This window comes from Rana temporaria, chromosome 5 (genome assembly GCF_905171775.1).
Source record: "Rana temporaria chromosome 5, aRanTem1.1, whole genome shotgun sequence".
Classification (NCBI taxonomy): domain Eukaryota; kingdom Metazoa; phylum Chordata; class Amphibia; order Anura; family Ranidae; genus Rana; species Rana temporaria.
In genome coordinates this window covers 84,506,640-84,519,863 of record NC_053493.1, presented here as the reverse complement: position 1 = coordinate 84,519,863, position 13,224 = coordinate 84,506,640, and the positions used below count along the sequence as shown (strand labels likewise).

Here is a 13,224-nt window from a genome sequence, read left to right as displayed (position 1 = left end):
TAGTACCACAGACTCACACAAACTATTACCTAGTAAGGATGTGTATCAATGGACTTTCTCGGTACTGATAACATGAGTCGGTATAGTAAAAAATTACATTTATTATACATAAAAACATACAATGTTCCATATATAAAACAAGGCTAGGACTAACAACCCCACATAGAGATACAAAGATGTTATTTCAAACGGGAGAAGCCGTGAGGTATCAGCAGTTCTGTGGGGTAGTCCTTGAAGAACCTCTACCGGTTTTGCGGCGAACCGCTTCTTCAGGAGGTATAGTCTGTGCAATAAACAATACATTTGTCAAAACTAGCAACACATAAAACATCGGAACAACAGTTAAAACAGTAGCACTGGTATGGAATGGAACACATTTTTAAGACTTTCCTGCAAAATTTGTTGAGTAATTGATGGAATTATTGAATGCTCTGGGGAACAATCTTGCTGAATTTCAGTGTGAACAAATATCTAGCAGCCTATGGTTTGCTCAATTCTGAAATGGAGACAGAAAAATATAATAGAATGTGGTAAATTGTGGGCTGCCCCATGCTTAATCAGATAATCCTTGGAATTTGGGAGGCGTGGGACAGTTTTCTAACCCTATGGACAGTCATGTAGAAAGAGGGACACTATTATATTGTTGACTGCTATGAATTAAAGCATTTTGCACACCACTACAGTACATTCTGCCTGACTGAATAAGCCAGCTTGTGATAATTTACTAACCCTTTTAACTACGTTATTGTAGGTATAATTTTAGCAATGCAACCTTTGTATTCTAAAGTACTGATGCAAATTACTTCTTGCCATCGTTCTGTGGCTGAGGTATGCGAGAGTGTGTGATGGGCTGGCCCAGCAGGTAGGAGGATCAGTGCAGTTCAGTCTCAGCTCACAGGTTTTTGGAACTGTGTGTCTGTTATAGGTGGCAGGACACTCTATCAGTCCTGACGGAGAAAACCTACATATAAGAAATTATCTTTGCTGTCACCAAGGTAAGACTTCTCGTATTTTTCATTCAATTACTTCAGATCTCTGTAATGTTCTATAACCTGTTGAAGGTCCTGTGCATTTCATATGAACTTCTAGATCTGGGCTTCAGCAAGCTATCTCTCATCTGTGCTGTATAGTCCACAATCTACGACCTGGCAGAGGTGTCAGTTGTTCTTTGCTGGATGTATAGTTAGAAATAATGTGTTGAACAGAGTTCACTTGTATATTTAATTACACTTTGCACTGATACGTATGTTAACCAAAGTAAATATTGTAGACAAACAGATCATTCATGCAGGCTGAAAAAATTGGAGGGTTTTAGGCTACCTATTTACAGCCAATCGAACAGATATGGCTGTTTAAAAATACCCCTCCCTTGGATGAGTGCATTTGTCTGCTCTGTTTAATGGCAATTGTCACCATATTTCATGTAGGACCAGTATTTCAATAAGCTTTAAATGTATCATAATGTATAAATGTGTATGTCAACTGTACCCAGGGGCGGACTGACCATTGGGACTCTCGGGCACTGCCCGAGGGCCTCATGCCACTAGGGGGCCCCATCAAGGTTGCCAGGCTCAATAATACCAGGAACAGTATGTAAAAATCTGTGTTGTTTTTTTTACATCTGTCCTTGATATGTCCGAAACCGATATGCTTTTGATGTGAAAATCCTGAGATTTTAGCTGCCCTGCCTCTGCACTGCCTCCTGGCGTGGTGGCCATCTGTAAGCCCAGGGGCCCCATAATCTTCTATTGCCCGGTGGCCCCATGAGTTGTCAGTCCACCCCTGACTGTACCTGCGCAAGTCAATATCTAATATTTCTGCTCTTTGAGAGTAAACGCTCGGAAATTGATTTTGTAAAGCGCCAGAGAGCAGATAGCTAAAATAATATTTACTATGTACAGCTGTGTGAGATTTAAAACAAGAAGTACACAAGATCATAATCCATTTGTTCAGAACAATACATGAAGTCATTCTTTGCTATGCCTAGATGGTACTGTTTGGAAACTCTTCAAATATTGAATCTTTCATGTGATTAAAAGAAATATCTGGTTGTTACTAAATTAGGTTTAAAGCAGTATCATTTTTTTATTTTTTTTTATGGTAGAGTGAGGTTAGGGGAAGCCAGGGTCAAATTAAATATACATAACGACTTCATGGTGGAGTCATTGTGGTAAGATACACATGTACACAATCTATAATTAATACAATAATCCATAATCATGGGAGCCTCATGGGGAAATTGCAGAAGGGAACTTAGCGTGTGCGTAATTGTAAAATTTAATTGAAAAGGTATGAAAGCAGGTACAAGGAAAGTGGGGAATGAAGAGGTAGACAAAAGTCAAAAAGGAGAGGGGAGTCCCCAGACAGTGAAATCCAGCAATCCTTTTCCATAAAGGGTATGCTTAGTCAACTAATAGTTCTTGAGTACATTTGGAACCCAAAGAAACGACCCTGGCTCTTCACATGGTCATGCAAGTTGAGTATGTATTGTGGATAGATAACATGAGTTTTTCCATGCGCTAAATCTAAATAAATTCCTGTACCAACATTAGGTTTTGCACAGTGTAATTATAATTTTTTTATGGCATTCACAACACCTATTCTATCATAAATGTGTACATAAACACCTGTGGCTAAATCTTTAAAACTTATGCATTCGTCACTCATGCAAATCTTTTGGATCCTGCAAAAAATGTTGGTTCTTAATCAACTGTTGTCTTATATGACCAAGCTAATTGTAGATTTATTTAAAACTTGATCTGCTGGATCTGCTCAGGTATGAGTAATTTAAAAATTCCTAATAGTAAATAATATTGCCAAAGGGAAACATATTTTTGTCAGAGAAAAGAGCAGATATAGATCTGTGGATTGTGTAGATGCCTAACCTACGCAATGGGTGACTCCCTTTGTGACTCTGCAGAGAAACATGCTCAGCAGCTTCCACCCTTTCACCTAAGCAGGCTAATTTGCCCTGGGGGCCTGTTCCTGCTACAGATTGGTCTAGCTACAGTTTTTCCTGTACCTGGGTGTGTGTGTGTGTAAAGGTTATCTGAAAATGTATTATTTCTTCATGTTAAGTCCTTGGATATAGGTTACACGGACATTGTTTTTTTTTTCATATATACACGTTTATGTAGTAAAGTTGTGCTAGGTGTAATGATTATGAATCTAGAACAATCACTCAAAGCAAACAATCAGTTTTACCTTTTCAGGTTTAAAAATTTAGGAATTTCACATATGTGGACACATATGTGTGTTATAATAGCAACAGATTAGTGAAAGCACTTTAATTAGTGTTTTTTGCAGCCAATTAAATACTCTCTATAGTTATAATTATTATCGGTGTTACTAAGTGGTTTTATATAATTACCTTGCTTTGGGTGGATGTATAGTTCAGGAAGAAGTGACAGTGTCACTTTTCCACTCAACCAACTAAAACACGCCTTCACAGGGATTTCCTCCTTCACCGCAGTTGGTGTAAAATACCCAGTGCCTTTAGGTATAGATGAGTATGTGACCTCCTACCATATGACAATGATTGGGTTTCAAGACAAATTATTGACCTAAGCACTATCAAATGATGGAGGTATAATTCCCAAACTCCTGAGAGAAGAAAGCGGGCACAAAATGTGTAGTCATGCCCTAAGATATGGAGACCATGATGAATTTTCACTTAAACAGTTACTAGTACTAGTCTTCATTTGTGCTGGCTTTTCAGAATAGAAAATACTATGATGTAGAACAGCCTTTTTCAACCAGGGTGCCTTGAGCTTTTCATCAGGGGTATACCTTGGCAAAATGCCTAAAAATTTACCAAAAGTTGTATACAAGCCAGCAGGTGGATCAAGCCTGCCTTTTAGTTACACAAAACCACAGGATTTCATTATGCACCATTACGACTTTCTAGTCATTGGCATCCTAACAACCAATGACGTAATCAGTTAATAAGGAGGATGTCTGTTGCCCCCATAGCATCCTTGTTTGACCCTCCTGCCCCCTTCTCCCTCAGCACTGGGGCGACATTATCTGACTGAGGTAGAGAAATTGAGGGAGAAGAGAAACCTTGGAATACTAGTCAGTACCAATGTGCAAAAATGCATTTGCCTTGAAAGAATAAATCTCCTGTAACATTGGGTGTCCTACGTGTGGATGTTCCTGCACTATGTAAAGTTATTAGAATATTTTTTTACATTTTAGAATGGGGGCCTTGAGATTATCCATAATTTTAAAGGGTGCCTTGAGATTATCCATAATTTTAAAGGGTGCCTCGAGATTATCCATAATTTTAAAGGGTGCCTCGCCTGAAAAAAGGTTTAAAGACACAGATGTTGAAGTTTTATGAAAGGTTTATTGTAATAGACTGCTTTTGATAGTTAAATAGTACACTTGATAGAGTTTTATACATCAGACTAAAAAAGAGGGACTACTGGAGAGCTAAAGTTCAGATGGAATTCCCTGCCCCACAGCCACACATAACAAAAGACCAGGGATGCTATTGACATCATTGACCAAATATGGCCACATGGCCATATTTGGTCAACGACATTGTCCAAATATGACCATGTGCCTATATTAGGTCAATACGGTCACCAGCATCCCCGTCTCTGTTACACGCAGCTGCAGGCCTAAGAATTTAGTAGCCACAGCTGATTAGGATGGTGGCTTGCTGTCCTGTGTCAGTTTCTCATGGGTTTAGCCCAAAACCGAGCTTGGCCTAAACTCATCCCTACTGAGAAGAGAACAGGACAGATAGATTTGGTTCCAAAAGAGATACAGTCCCTCCAGATCACATTTGGGAGCTGTAGACAGAGAGGGTGATATTACTGCGCTCTCTAGGCTCTGCCAACATTGGGTATTTTGACGCTCGCTGTGAAAGTGAAGGAAAAGTGGAGGAGAGTTGAGAAAGGTGAATATCAATGTGTTGGGAAGGGTTGTGAATGGGCAAAGTGACAACAGTGTCTCTTTTAAACCCAATTCCAGTATATTTTGTAGTAGAACATCTGTAGGTTTTTAAATGAGTCCCCATCAAAGGAATTTTCTCTAACTTTTTTCTGTGTTACACCCATCACACAAAATGAGTAAAAAAACCCCCACAGGCAGCAACAAAACGAAAGATGTCCTAACTCTTCTTCCTCACTCTATCCAATGTCTTTTATCATTGAAAATGTTTTTTTACAAACTTTGCTACACCTAAACTAAACTCCTGTTGGCTACTTGGTGTAGAAACGTATTTCTTACTTACTAAACTGCAGAGGAAGTAAACATGCATTCTGTTTATAACGTCACTTGTCAACTGCAGAATAAAAAAAAGAAGGAAGTCTTAAAAGAAACCTAACACTTCATTAGAGTTTTTTTTTTTTTTACCTGTACCTCAGAGGATAAATATTTAACAAATATTGTTAACATAATCCCTCCTTTGTACGTTTCTATGTAGATAAGCTTCGGTGGGGAATTTTTGGTGCATTGCATTTCTACCTCTATGTACTCAAGAGCATGGATTAAGAGCACCTGTCACCTGCACACAATGGCCAGATCAGCCATTTTGTGGGCTATTGCTGCCCATTTCACAAAAACACTGACATGGTTAAGGCAGCTGACATGGGCGAGGAACACAATAATGACTATTGTGTTTTGCTCCAGGCCTGGGTGGCTATAAAGAAATATAGCTTTGTCAATGTCTAATAATTTAGCAGTACCAAACATACTTCTATTCACAAATTGTTAAGTGTCCCTGTCAACTTTGTATTGGGAAGACACTTTTTAAGTTTTGCAACAGATTATTAAATACTTAGGGTCATTAAACGTTTTTTTTTTTCTAATTGTAAATACTGGAGCATAGATTTGAAGTGGATGGGAGGCTCAAACTGATCACTGACATGGACATTGTCAGCCTCTCTTTACTGGCAATCCTAACCTAAAGTCTCATTTATTTGTATGGATAGCTGTACTCATGGCACCTCCATTGGTCTCCTTGAGTACAGCTCTACCCATTGGCATGCACAAACCATGACACAAACCATGGCCCACATGCACAGACTGAAGAGAAGCTGGCCAGACCCATGTCAGTGGTATGATCACTGGATTAAGGCTGAAGCTAAATTCAAGGGCAGGCTGCTAGTTAAGGGGCTTTATTAAAGGACAACTTCACAACAGCAACAACCTTGAATTTGTATGTTGGACTTTGCAATGTTCAATTTTCCATGTTGTCTGCACTCCTTCCACTGGCGGTTTGTCTCCCAAAGCAAGGGGAGTGGATCTGTATCGCAGAGGTTCCCATCCTGTACAGAGGTACCCAAACAAAATTGATGTCCCTTTTCCCCACAAATAGAGATCTCTTTTGGTGGTATTTGGTCGCCTCCAAAAAAAAAAAGCGACAATTTTGAAAAAAAAACGATATTTTTTAACTATCCCCCCAAAAAAAATTAAGAAAAATGTTTTCATCAGTTTAGGCCAACATGTATTCTTCTACATATTTTTGTTAAAGGAATTTGCAATATATATTGCAAAAAAAATGCAATATATATTGTTTGGTTTGCGCAAAAGTTATAGGGCCAGATTCAGGTACAAATGCGGCGGCGTAACGTATCGTCTTTACGTTACACCGCCGCAGGTTTTCATCGTAAGTGCCTAATTCACAAAGCACTTACCGTATTTATCGCGGTATAACGCGCTCTGGCGTATACCGCGCACCCCCAAAGTGGCAGCCAATCCTGTGGGAAAAAAAGATTTTTTGTTTTTTTGTACTTACAGTTTTGGTGTCTTGCGCGGCGTCCATCTGCGGCCTCGTCGGGTCCGGCGTCCTTCTGCGGCCTCGTCGGGTCCGGCGTCCTTCTGCGGCTTCGGGTGTCCTTTTCGGCGGGTCGGGCGTCCATCTTCGGCGGGTCCGGTGTCCATCTTCGGCGGGTCCGGTGTCCATCTTCGGCGGGTCCGGTGTCCATCTTCGGCGGGTCCGGCGTCCTTCTGCGGCGTCCTCCCGCTCGTTTCCCGCCACGACTTTGAATACTGCGCCCGCATATAGCGAGCGCAGTACACTCGTGAATCTTCGGTCAGGCTCGGGCGCCTCTCGCACTGACGTCCTGTACGCTCAGGACGTCAGGACGTCAGTACGAGAGGCGCCGAGACTGCCCGAAGATTCACGAGTGTACTGCGCTCGCTATATGCGGGCGAGTATTCAAACTCGTGGCGGGAAAGCGGGTATCGGCGTATATCGCGCACCCACGATTTTGCCCTGATTTTCAGGGCAAAATAGTGCGCGGTATACGCCGATAAATACGGTACCTGTAAACTTGCGGCGGTGTATCGTAAAGACGTCCGGCGCAAGCCCGTCTAATTCAAATGGGGCGTGTACCATTTAAATTAGGCGTGCTCCCGCGCCGAACGTTCTGCGCATGCTCCGTTAGTAAATTTTCCGACGTGCTTTGCGCGAAATTACGGCGCCCCGACGTGTTTGTGAATGGCGACGTGCGTAACGTACTTACGCCGAATTTTTTTTTTTTTAATTCAACGCGGGAACGATGGCCATACTTTACCATGGCTCGTGTAAAGTTAAGCCATGAAAATTATTGCTTAACTTTGCGACGGGAAAAAACGACGTAACGCACGCGAGTAGCTTCGTGGATCGCCGTAAAAGCTAATTTGCATACCCGACGCTGGAAAACGACGCGAACTCCACCCAGCGGCGGCCGAAGTATTGCAGCCTAAGATCCGAAGGCGTACGAAGCTGTAAGCCTGTCGGATCTTAGCCAAAAGCCGTCGTATCTTGTTTGTGAATCACAAATTAAGATACGACGCGGCCAATTTGAAAATACGCCGGAGTATCAGTAGATACTCCGGCGTATCTCTTTTGTGAATCTGGCCCTAAGTGTCTACAAAATAGGGGATATACTTATGGCATTTTTATTATTATAATTTTTCTTTTACTAGTTATGATGGCAATCTGCGATTTTTAGCAGGACTGCAACAGATCGGACACCTTTGACACTTTTTGGGGACCATTGACATTTATACAGCGATCAGAGCTAAAAATAGTCACTGATTACTGTATAAATGCCACTGGCAGGGAAGTGGTTAACACTAGAAGGCAATCAAGGGGTTAAGTGTGTTCCCTGGGTGTGTTCTAACTGTATGGGGGCTGGGCTGACTGGAGGAGGAGAGAGATCGCTGTTCCTAATCACTAGGAACAGCAGATCTCTCTCTAACTCCCCTGTCAGAATGGGGATCTGTCTGATTACATTGACAGATCCCCATTCTGGCTCTCATTCCCGCTATCACCATGTGCATCGGGTCCTTCTTACAGGAGCCAATGTACACCTATAGCGATTTGCGGGAACGTACCGACCTGCCACTGTATAGTGATGGCAGCTGGTCGGCAAGCGGTCAAAGTGGCACTAAACCCATCGATTTAACAATTTTATAAAACAGTTCAATTTTTGAATGTAACTGTCATACTGGTTGTGCTCTCAACCACACTGTCAAAACATCAAATGGCTGTTGCCATAACTGATCACATGTGCAACATCATAGGAGTTGAAGATCAAACAGAGGCCAAGATGGCAGCTTCCTTGACTGAAAACAATAGGAGGGTTTAGTTCTGAAGATCTGAAGATAAATTTCTAAAGATCTGGACTATTATACCAGTTGGAGAGGGCATCAGAAGATGGGGAACAGATCACCCAAGGTACAGGCACCGACGACCAGAGGAGTGGGTGTTGTAGGTTAGTTTACCTTTAAATGTTTTGTGAAAATGTAAATTAACCCTTTAAGAACTAAGGGCCAGATTCACAGCCGAGATACGACGGAGTATCTCAGATACTCTGTCGTATCTCTCAGAGTATCTATGCGACTGATTCATAGAATCAGTTACGCATAGATATCCCTTTGATCCGACAGGTTTAATTGTTTTACACTGTCGGATCTTAGGATGCAATACCGCGGCCGCCGCTGGGGGGAGTTTGCGTCGTAAACCAGAGTCGGGTATGCAAATTAGTAGTTACGGCGATCCACAACGTTTTTTCGCGTTCGCTACGTCGCTGCTAGTCTAGTTTCCCGTCGCAAAGTTAGTCGCCGTTTTAGGTGCCCTAACTTTACACAGCACACGTATGTGCTGTATAAAGTATGGCCGTCGTTCCCGCATCGAAATTTAAAAATGTTTCCTTCTTGCGTAAGACGTCCGGGAATACGGAAGTACGCTACGCACGTCGCCGTTCGAAAAAATGACGTCACTTCGCGCAAAGCACGGCGGGAAATTCAAAAGGGAGCATGCGCAGTAGGTCCGGCGCGGGAGCGTGCCTAATTTAAATGGCACACGCCCCTTTGAATTACGCGGGCTTACGCCGGAGGCCGCCGGTGCATGGTGAATCAGGCACTTGCGCGGAAAACTTGCGGCGGTGTAATGTATCTACGATACGTTACGCCGCCGCACTTCTACGTGAATCTGGCCCAAAGTGCATTTTTGGCAGATCAACAGGTATTTTTCTGCACTTGCAGGGTCTTTAAAGGGATAAAACATGGGAAATGTGCAAGCATGTAGCACTATGTTGCAATTTTTTTGTATTTTTTTCTTGATATACACTTTAAAGCGGGAGTTCACCCATTTGTTAAATTTTTTTTTTTCTCCCCTTAGATTCCTGCTCGTTCGGTCTAGGGGAATCGGCTATTTGTATTAAAATATGAGCAGTACTTACCCGTTTTCGAGCTGCATCTTCTTCCGTCGCTTCCGGGTATGGGTCTTCGGGAGCGGGCGTTCCTTCTTGATTGACATTCTTCCGAGAGGCTTCCGACGGTCGCATCCATCGCGTCACTCGTAGCCGAAAGAAGCCGAACGTCGGTGCGGCTCTATACTGCGCCTGCGCACCGACGTTCGGCTTCTTTCGGAAAATCGTGACGCGATGGATGCGACCGTCGGAAGCCTCTCGGAAGACTGTCAATCAAGAAGGAACGCCCATTCCCGAAGCCCATACCCGGAAGCGACGGAGAGGATGCGTCTCGTAAACGGGTAAGTACTGCACATTTTTTTAAACAAATAGCCGATTCCCCTAGAGAAAACGAGCAGGAATCTAAGGGGAAAAAGTGCCCTCTAAGGGTGAACCCCCGCTTTAAAAACCTTGCTTTTCACACACAGGTGACACAGAGAGTAATGTAAACTGCACACTGTTGTCTTTCTAGAAGTGGTCAGGAAACGTCACTGTACACACCCAGATCAGCCTTGCAAAGCAAGTGTGTCATATTTTTGAGCAAACAGTTTATCTCCTCCTCCTTTCTTGATACAGTTGCTAGTGTGGCTGTCAATCTGTTTTTTCAGAGGTAGACCTACGTCAGTTATTTTAAAATGTTGCCTCATTAAACTTATAAGGTGGTTTGTTAATAAGTTATCCTCCTTAATATGTAATAGCAGTTCTCTTCCATATACATCAAGGTCAGAAGTTTGTTAAACATTAGCTTTATTGTTTCAACTCATCAAAAATTGTTAATGTGACTAACTTAGCGGGAACTTCAGTTTATATATTTTTTTTTTACTAGGTAAGCTCTGTGGGTTTTTGACGATGAGTTGGAAAAAGTCCAGTAGCTGAGAATGCTGGTAGTTTTGTTGTTAACCTTAGTAGGATTTTCTGCTAACAGCTAACTAGGGAAGAATGGAAGGCCAAAGAACCCCTTAACTTGTTACAAAACAAACTACAATGAATAGTACTGCAATATAAATATATATATATATATATATATATATATATATATATATATATATATATATATATACGGAAGAGTACCCTATAAAGGCACTTACATTGTAGAATACCAGGTAGTGGTCAGAGCTGTAATGTATAACAAATGCATCCACTGCAACCAATCAGAATTCAGTTTACTGTAGTCTAGTCAATGATAAATCAATTCAAGTCAGTCGCTTCTGGTTATAATTTTAAATGAATGAGCCATTTTACCAAAAATTAACATTTCAATGTTGTATACACAACAAGTAGAATAACCCACGGTCTTCCTATAGTCATCTAAAATTGGCCAGATTTGTGCACTTGAGTTCCCTGGTCCACTCAATCGACAGCATACTAGCTGATTATGTATTACTTACCTCAGATTGAAGCCCCCAAAGCGTTCCACGTCTCCCCCTCTGGCTGCAGACATGTTGAGTGACTTCCGGGTATCACAGATCTGGCCCTGTGATTGATGTGGCGATGATGTCACTCTCACGCATGCATGCGGGAACGGCACAGTACAACTGAAGCAACTGCACATAGTGCAATTGCTTCAGTTGGCTTAAGTGCTCATGTGCCACATGACGTCGACACATGCAAATACAGGGATATCTCCTAAACCGTGCAGGTTTAGGAGATATCCTTGTTAGCTACAGGTAAGCCTTAAAGCGGATGTCCGCTGAAAAAAAAATATTAAAAGCCAGCAGCTACAAATACTGTAGCTGCTGACTTTTAATATTAGGACACTTACCTGTCCTGGAGTCCAGTGCCGTCAGAGGATGAGCGATCGCTCGTCACTCTGCTGCCCCCCGCCATCCTCGGTGAGGGAACCAGGAAGTGAAGCGCTCCGGCTTCACTGCCCGGTTCCCTACGGCGCAAGCGCGAGTCACGCTACGCCTGCCGATTGGCTCCCGCTGTGTACTGGGAGCTGAGTGTTCCCAGAACACAACGGGTGGGGGGGGGAGGTGACGTCATGCCCGCAGTCTGCCCGAGACTGTGTGGCTGGAAGTGGGTGCAAATACCTGTCTTTAGACCCCCCTCCCTCCTGAAAGGTGTCAAATGTGACACCGGAGGGGGGGAGGGTTCCGATCAGCGGGAGTTCCACTTTAGGGTGGAGCTCATCTTTAATATAGGCTTACCTGTAACATAAAATTGTAAACAAGGGTTTACAATCACATTAACAAAGCATTTTCCTCAAGAGAAAGAACACCTCATGGTTAAGATAATTACAGAATATACATTTTCTTATCAAAGAGTTAAACATACTGGATCACTGTAGATGGTTAAAGCAATACAATTATCAATAATGAACCGCTGGGTCAATAAGATTAGGAACCTGAGTAGAAACAATTTTTGGCTAATCTTTGGTCTCTAGGTGGAGTTCCGTTGCTTTGAAAAGTGTCATGCCGCGTACACGCGACCGTTTTTTATGGTCTAGAAAAAACTACGTTTTTTTCAACCCGATTTATTGTTAAGCCGGCCTTGCCTGCACACGATCGTGAAAAAAAAAATGCTCTAGCAAAGCGCGGTGACGTACAACACGTGCGACGGCACTATAAAGGGGAAGTTCCATTCGGATGGCGCCACCCTTGGGGCTGCTTTTGCTGATTTCGTGTTAGTTAAATTTTTTGGTGAGGGACGATTCACGCTTTTCAGTCTGTTACAGTGTGATGAATGTGCTATCTCCATTACGAACGGTAGTTTTACCAGAACGAGCGCTCCCGTCTCATAACTTGCTTCTGAGCATGCGCGTTTTTTACACGTCGTTAAAGCCCACACGACCATTTTTTACAACGTTAAAAACGAAGCGAAAATTTAGAGCATGTTCTAAATTTTTAATGCCCATTTTTAACATCGCAAAAAATGCTCTGGAGCCCACACACGATCGTTTTTAATGAAATAAAAAAAATATATCATTTTTTACATCGCGAAAAACGGTCGTGTGTACGCAGCATCAGGTATGCCATATGTGAATCACATATTTATACCAATGTTGCCTATTAAAAAGTAAAGTGGATACTTGATGAGCATGTTGAATATGACAATGCTTATCAGCACAAAAAAAATCATATCAAATGTTGTTTTAGGTCATTAGATGTATTTGTGGTCCACACATAAAAATCTCATATATAATTATATTTATCTTTTGCAGACATGGGAAACTCCTTTATTTGGGGGGGGGGGGGGGGGGGCTATTTGTTCACTTCATAGTTACTGCTTTGTGATCTTGATTGATATGATTGCCATTTATCTATAATGATGAGACCAAATAATGATAAGACAGAATAAGGAATTTGTAGTATTTATATATACATTTTTTAATCTGATAAGTTCCAGGTCTTCCCAGGCAGGGTGTGTCTGCTGTGAGTGTGTCTATATCTGTAGCCACAAGAAATATAAGATTTAATAATACCATGGCAGGATTGGCCATCCCTTAATAAATGATCTTCTCATATGTGCTAAAGCTAAATATAATTCTATCCCAGATTGTTTATGTGTGTGTATTAGAAGGCACAGCTAA

The 13,224-nt window shown here is 42.1% G+C and overlaps 1 protein-coding gene across 1 annotated transcript in view; it reads left to right on the top strand.

Moving 5' to 3' along the window:
- The first annotated feature begins 853 nt into the window (after positions 1–853).
- VILL (villin like) overlaps positions 854–13,224 on the top strand; it is a 119,069-nt gene continuing 106,698 nt past the window's right edge. Inside the window, exon 1 of the mRNA XM_040352794.1 lies at positions 854–995. The gene's annotated coding sequence lies outside the window, so the exon portion shown is untranslated. The remainder of the gene's footprint in view (positions 996–13,224) is intronic.